General features: G+C 44.6%; 1 protein-coding gene across 7 annotated transcripts in view; it reads right to left on the bottom strand.

Moving 5' to 3' along the window:
- Nucleotides 1-7,612, bottom strand: part of PLEKHG3 (pleckstrin homology and RhoGEF domain containing G3) — a 37,565-nt gene that overhangs the window by 21,618 nt on the left and 8,335 nt on the right. The window contains exon 3 of one of the 7 annotated variants that reach the window (XM_025049103.1): nt 6,087-6,153. The exons of the other annotated variants lie outside the window; for them this stretch is intronic. The gene's annotated coding sequence lies outside the window, so the exon portion shown is untranslated. The remainder of the gene's footprint in view (nt 1-6,086; nt 6,154-7,612) is intronic. 7 annotated transcript variants of the gene reach the window in all.

Raw genomic sequence — 7,612 nt, 5'->3', positions numbered from 1 at the left:
GATGTGACAACAAAAACAGAGGGACAGAGAGAAAGAGACTGGAAAATGCTACGCTGCTGGCTTTGCAGATGGAGGAAATGGACCACCAAAGGCCCTAGGCAGCCTTAAGAAGCTAGAGAATACAGGAAAACAATTTCTCCCCTGGAGCCTCCAGAAGGAACACAGCCCTGGGGACCCAAGGCTAACTTCTGACCTCCAGAACCGAAACGTCATAAATGTAGGTTGTTTTAAGCCACCAAGTTTGTGAAGTTTGTTACAGCAGACGTAGGACACCAATACTAAACACTTCTTTAAATTCTAATGACCCTGAGTATCGCTTAAACACTGGTCCTTGGGGGTGTATATGTGCAAGCTTTTCTCCTGGACTAAACAGTAAAACCCAGTGGGCTGGGCCTTCTTTCCCAAAGTCTTCCTTTACCCCCAGAGGGCAATGCTCGATAAGTGCCTGCTGAAAGGGCTGCAGATTGTGCCTGGAGCACCTCTCACCACTTTCCTCAGTCAGGTGAAAGGTAAACAGTGATAGAAGTCAAAACCTGAGCCAGTTCTTCCTAGACTAATGGGTTTCCACATTAGTCACTGCCAGCAAGTTTCCCATTAGCCAAGAAGCACCCACGAGCTAGCGGTGACTGCTCATTCACCCCGCCAGTCCTGTCTGACTTGGCCCCAGACAAAGGACTAGAGCAGGGGCACACTTGCCCTGACATGCCACATATTAAGTGACCAGTCATAAAAAAACTGGAAGGAGAGGCAAAGCAGCCAAGGGACCACTTTGGAGTTCAGAGAAGGAAAAGCAATCTGCAGGAGATTTGACATAGACCCATACTAAAGGCAAATGAGAGCAATTACTGTTGATTAGAAATTGCTGTTGCTCACAGCCAGGGTAGTCAACTTGGTTCCTAGAACTACTTGTCATTAAACAGGGAAATGACACAATGTCCCCAGAAGACGGAGTAGCCAAAAGACGGTGCTAGAAGTCACAGACAGATCCAATGTTCCCAGAGGCCCCACCTCTCTCATCTCTAGGTCAAAAAGGCTCATAGAACCACCTCTTCTTATCAGCAAAACTCAGAGATGTAACCCAGCCAATTAGCCATCATGTTGTCCCCTACCCCCACAGTGGGAGCTGCTTGAATTGAGGCCTCTTGGCTGGGGTTGGGAAAGGAAGGAAACAGGAGTCACACCTTTAAGAGCTGCAGCATTTACTATTACATCAGGTTCAAAGACACTAGAAAATCTCACCGGGAACCTAAGTGGAAACAGAGAGGCCCCATTAGGTCCCCGAGTTCTCAGCAGAGGAGATAATATCCAAACATGCGTGTGCATGAGAGTCCAGGGAGCCCAGAGATTAAATGCACTAAATGGATCTACAGGCTTTAGAGTCAGGCAGACCTGGCTTAAATCCCAGCTCCTCCACTTTATTGGCTGTGGGTGGCCTTGGGCAAGTCACTTAACCTCACCAAGTTTCAAGTTCCTCACATGCAAAATGAGCACAGCAACAGTACCAACCTCACTGATCTCCGAGATAGAGATGATATAAGTAAAGCAATTTGTACATCTGACACACAGTAAGACCACCAGAAACGGCAGCAATAATGGTGATAATGAATAAATGGTTCTTTCACAAGCAACCAGGATAAGAGATTTTTCTAATTTGAGCCTAAAATGTTGACCACATTTGCAATTAATAATAAAGATATATGTTAAACTTGGTGAACCGACATGACCTAACCCTCTGCCACCAACCATCCATCATCTATGATCACAACGTCAATTCCAACCAAGATCTTTTAAGGGTGAATACAAAGCAATTCAGCTGGAAAAAAAAACAGTCTGATATCCACGACCAACAGAAAGTCAGACCAGAAGATGAAGTATAAATGAGCCAGAGTCCTGTGCTGTAGCGGGCAGGGCACATTCCTCAGAGCTCCACAGGGAGAATGGCATGTACTGTGAGGAGCTGGAGAGGAACAGAGCCATGGGGGACAACAGGCCTGAGCAGGAACAGAATTTGAGGTAACGTGAGATAGCAAAAGCACAAATAAATGATCAATAAAAACCACCCTTGATACTGGTCCTTGAGCTTAAAAGACAAAATTCAGCTTCAGGGTGGACATGTAGAGATCCAGGACGTAAGATGAGGATGCAAGGTACTGGGAAAAACCTTGCGGTTCACCCATTTTCTAAGTCACAGGGAATATCAAAGAGGAGAAAGCAGTAGAATGTGTATGAATGAGTCCAGAGGCTCAGACCAGCACCACTCAAAACCAGTCTTAGCCCTGCTAACTAGCTGGATATAAAGAGCAAGGCAGTGAGTGACTGGTGTTGCAACATCGCTCTCTTTAGGGATAACACTACTGCCCTTCTTGCATAAGTCATGAGCTTCAGAATTCCCCAGACAACTCTATTCAAGCACCCGCAAGAACAAAGACATTGTGGCAGGCTTGTGGGAGATACAAAAATAAGTCACACACAGAACGTGCTCCAGAGAGCTGATATTTTATCAGGAGGAAAGAGCAAGACAAGTGCATCAATAACAAAAGGAGGTAAAGAGTCGTGTCATGTGCACTATGGAAGTTCAAGATTGCCTTCAGTTCAGAGCATGATGCCTGCTAGGTCCTAGGGGTACCGAAATAAGACATTGTCCCTTTGAGGAACTGGATTCTAGAAGGACAAAGAGCCATATAAATAGATTATCCTCAAAGCAGTGCCTTGAATGCTGGTACAGAAGAATACATAAACTGTTAAGAGTACCTAGTGCTACCTGGGGGACCCAGGCAGATTTTAAAAAGGAGGTGACATTTTAGCTGGGTCTTCAATAATGAGCGAGTTTTTGCTAGGTGAAGAAGAGACCGGAGGGCATTTAATGCAAAGGCAGCTGCATGGGAAAGTTGAGTCCCAAAAGGACATGGCTCACTCAAAGACCTGGGCGGCTGGCAGCAAGAGGCTTCTCAGAAGGCAGGCTGAGGACAGACTGAAGGAATCGGCAGCGGCTTTGTGGGGAAGGACACACCTGGGCCAGTCCTGGAGGAACAACTACCAAGACAGATGGAGACAGAGCTCTTTGAGATGAGGTGTAAGAATGTGGACTAGAAAGTACAAACTGCCAGATGGGGCTGTGGCAGTAGGTGTCCATATAACCAGAGTGTTCAAGAAGAATTCACAGGGCCAAGAAGGTCATAGAGAGCTTCAAGGAAGAGAAAGAGAGAGACTAGGGCAGGGGTCACCAACCCCAACGCAGACCAGTACCAGTCCGTGGCCTGTTAGGAACCAGGCTGCACAGTAGGTGAGAGGCAGGCAAGCAAGGGAAGTTTCATCTGTATTTGCAGCCGCTCCCCAGCACTAGCATCACCGCCTCAGCTCCACCTCAGATCATCAGGCATTAGGAGCACTTGTCCCTGGTGCCAGAAAGGTTGGGAACCACTAGACTAGGGAACATCTGCTAGAAAGAAGAATGAGACCTATTCCAACTCCTGTGAAGGGAAAAGAAACAAAGCTCCAAATAAACATGAAGCTACATGTGACTTAAATGGTTCTAAAAGCAGGATGAGAACACCTACTCTAGAAAACTGAGACACAGGGTTGAACGGGAAAGGACTCTCCTATTTGGGATTTCAGGCCAGTAGCTCCCATTGGGCTGGGGAGCGTACATCTTACCACCTGAGCAATTTTCCCTTCCCCAAATTCTCACTTTCCCTCCCTAAGCAAGTTAGCATTAGGGGGCAAGGCTGCCGGCAGGATGGCTCCCCCAAATACAACTTCCTCTCCAATTCTAAGTATGAGCTACCAGACCCAAAATAGTCTGTACATGCAAGCAGCTCCCTTTTGTGAACTGCTTCAGTTGGTCAAACTGCCCTGGCGCTTCCCATTCCTCGTGCACTACAGCAAGAGAAGAGCTCCAGCGAGCACTCCCTCAGGCTCCTGGATACTGACCTTGGGCCTGGTACCTGAGCCACAGAAGTCTGAACTTTGATTTCCAAGGCAGACCTCATAGACTCACGTAAGGTCAGTTCTCAAAGGCAGCCAGCCTCCCGCACTGCACTTCTCGTACTCCTCACAGATCCCTGTCCCACAGAGCCCAGGAGGGCCCCTCTCCACCCCATAGCACCTGCCCTACCCCCACCCCCTCAAGTCCCTGCCTTTTCTTCTAAGGGGCCTCAGCAAGGAGGCCCAGGAAACTCATCCAACCAGTTCCCAGGGGGAAGGAAAGGAGCTTTCTCCCTCAACAGAGAGGTCACACAGACCAGAATGAGGACAGGAGAGGCAGCAATCACCAAACCCCAGACTCTGGGGTGAGAGGGTACACGTGGCATTGAGCAGCTTGGCTCAGGCAGCAGAGTCCTGCTCCTGGAAAAGCAAGGCCTTGATTCAAGGCTGAAAGACATAGTCAAGTCAGGATCTGCCCCCTGACCTCCTCGTTCCTGCTGCCCAGAGCTCTGGAAGTGATGCACACCGGTGTGAGCACCGCCCTTGCCTGGTGGGATCCATCAGGGGCAGGCAGGGTGGGGGAGAACTTCCTTCATGTGATCCACGTGCCACTACTTGATTTTATCTAAAATAAAATCCACCCTCTGTGGATTCTGGGAAAAGGAAACTTCAGAAAGAAGTAGGAGATTAACTCTGCTTTTCCCAGTGCGTGTGCATGCTAGGTCCCTCCAGAACTGCCTCTTCTCTAAACACCCAACTCTGAACGTTCAGAGATCAGAAGACCCCCCCACCCAAGCTCCCAGCAGAACCATTTTCAGTCACCTTCAAGAGGAACACAGGACTGTCTTGCTCTTACCCAGCCATGATGGACAAATCCACTAGAAGAAGCCAGGCAGAATAAAAAGGACTAGCTATCTTATACCTGCACCTGTGAGGAACTCAGTTTCTAAACCCCCAAGAGAGAAACCTACCTTTTGCCCCAAAGCCTGTGGCTGGCCAGGTTTCATGGGGGAGTCTGGCAAGTCTTGGAGGCTTGGAGTTGAAAAAGTCCTGGTCACACCCCACTCGCACCCCTGGCCTGGCCCCAGCTGGGTACCTACTGCTTTTCTCAAAAGGGCTCCCATCTGAGCACCAAGAAGGCCGTGTGGGGCCGGGGAGCTGCATTCTTCCCACCGGCAGATAAGCAGTTAACAGGCTTGGGGCGAGCAGCGAGCCGCCACCAACGGCCTCGGGAATTAAAGCGCCTGCGCCTCCTGCAAAACCTCTCCAATAAACGTCCTATTCAGAACCAGTTCCGTGTGTGGGTCATACTTTCTGCATTTCTATCATTCCTGATTCCTGGGAGGCCCCTAACAGAGGAAATGCTGCTTCCCACCCAACTCAGCAGGTCCCCTCTGGGTGGGGACTGAGGCCGCAGCCAGGCAGGTGAATGCCACACAGCTGGGGACATGCAAATATCTCCAGCAATTAAACACAGGGGACACTAACTGCAGGAAGTCAAATACTGAAGACACACAAACAAAGCCAGATCATTCACTAGCACAACAATACTCTATTTACGCGGCTCCTCCCCGCACCCAGGCCTTCAAAGCTTGAGGATATTAACTCTTTGGTCCTTAACAGCCAGGGGCAGAAGGGAGGGGCAGGTATTATTATCCCTGTTTCACAGATCAGAAAACTGAGGCATAAGTGGCTCCAAAGATACCAGAGTGGAATAATATCAACTAGCACTTCCCAACTCATTCTATAAGGCTGTATATTACCCTATATCAAGACCAGATAAGACATTATAAGAAAAGAAAGCTACGGTCCAATATTCCTTCTAAATATAGCTGTAAAAACCCTCAACAAAATACTAACAAATTGAATCCAGCAACATATAAAAAGGAGTATACACTATGACCATGTGAATTTATCCCAGAAATACAAGTTTGGGTTTAAATCTGAAAATCAGTTAATATAATTCTAGGTATTAATAAAGTACAAAAACCACCTGATCAATAGACCCAGAAAAAAACCTTTGACAAAACTGAACACCCTTCCATGATAAAAACACCGCACAAACCAGGCATAGAAAAGAATATCCCCAACCTTATAAAGACCATCTACAAAAAAACCCACAGGTTACGTCATACTTAATGGAAAAAGCTGAATGTTTTTACCTTGAGACTAGGAATAAGACGAGGATGTCCCCTTCATGGCACTTCCATTCAACATTTTACTGGAGTTCTAGCCAGGGCAATTAAGCGAGAAAAAGACATCCAGATCAAAAAGGAAGAATTAAAACTATCTCTCTTTATAAATGGCAGGATCTTATATATATAGAACATCCTAAGGAATCCACCACAAACTATTAGAACTAACAAAAGAGTTCAGCAAGATAGCAGGATACAAAATCAATACAAAAAAAAAATAAGTCTATTCCTATATATAAGCAGTAAATAATCCAAAAATGAAATTAAGAAATGAAACAATCTCATATATAATAGCAACAAAAAGCATAAAAATACTTTGGACTATATTTAACAAAAGAAGCATAAGACTTGTACTGGAAACACAAAACATTGTTAAAATAAATTAAAGATCTGAATAAATGGAAGGATATCCCATGTTCATGGATCAGAACACTTAACATTCTTAAATTTGGCAGTACTCTCCAAAATTGACCTACAGGTTCAATCAAAACTCCAGATGGATTTTTGTAGAAACTGGCAAGCTCATCCTAAAACTCATATGGAAAGCAAGGGACTGAGAATAGCCAAAATGAGAAAAAAATGTGAATAGACATTTCTGCAAAGAAGTATACGAATAGCCAAAAAGCACATGAAAAGATGCTCTATATCATTAATCATTAAGGAAATGTAAATCAAAACCACAGTTTAAACACATACATACACACACACACACAATTAATAACACTTCATACACACTAGGATGGCTAAAGTAAAACAATATTCAACAATAAGTGTTGGTGAGGATGTGGAGAAATTAGAACACTTGTGCTAATTTGCTGCTAGGAATATAAAATGGTGTAAAATTATGTGGAAAAAAATTTAGCGGTTACTCAAAAAGTTAAACAGAGTTACCATACAACCCAGCAATTAATTCTACTCCTAGATATATACCTGAGAAAATTGAAAACATATATCTACACAAAAGTTATATACACAACTGTTCATTGTAGCATTATCCATAATAGCCCAAAAGTGGAAACAGCTCAAATGCCCATCAACTGATAAATGGATAAACAAAAATGTAGTATGCCTATACAATAGAATATTATTTGGCAATAAGAAAAAGAATGAAGAACTGATAACATGACACAACATGGATGACTCTTGAAAATTTTATGCTACGTGAAAGAAGCTAGTCAAAACAGACTATATATTGTATGAATTCATTTATGTGAAATGTCCAGAATAGCCCAATCCATAGAGATAGAAAATAGATTAGTGGTTACCCAGGACTGGGGAAAATAGGAAATGATTGCTAATAGGTACAGGGGTTCTTTTGGGGGGATGATAAAAATCTTTTAAGATTAGATAGTGGTGATGTTTGTGCAAATCTGTGGATTTACTAAAAATCCCTGAACTATATACATTTACATAGGTGAATTTTAAGGTATGTGAAATATATCTCAATAAAGTGATAAAGCAATCAATCAAATCTAAAAAATAAGTCAGCAGGA

Source organism: Pteropus alecto, unplaced genomic scaffold (genome assembly GCF_000325575.1).
Source record: "Pteropus alecto unplaced genomic scaffold, ASM32557v1 scaffold276, whole genome shotgun sequence".
NCBI classification, from domain to species: Eukaryota; Metazoa; Chordata; class Mammalia; order Chiroptera; family Pteropodidae; genus Pteropus; species Pteropus alecto.
This window is presented reverse-complemented; position numbering and strand designations above follow the sequence as displayed.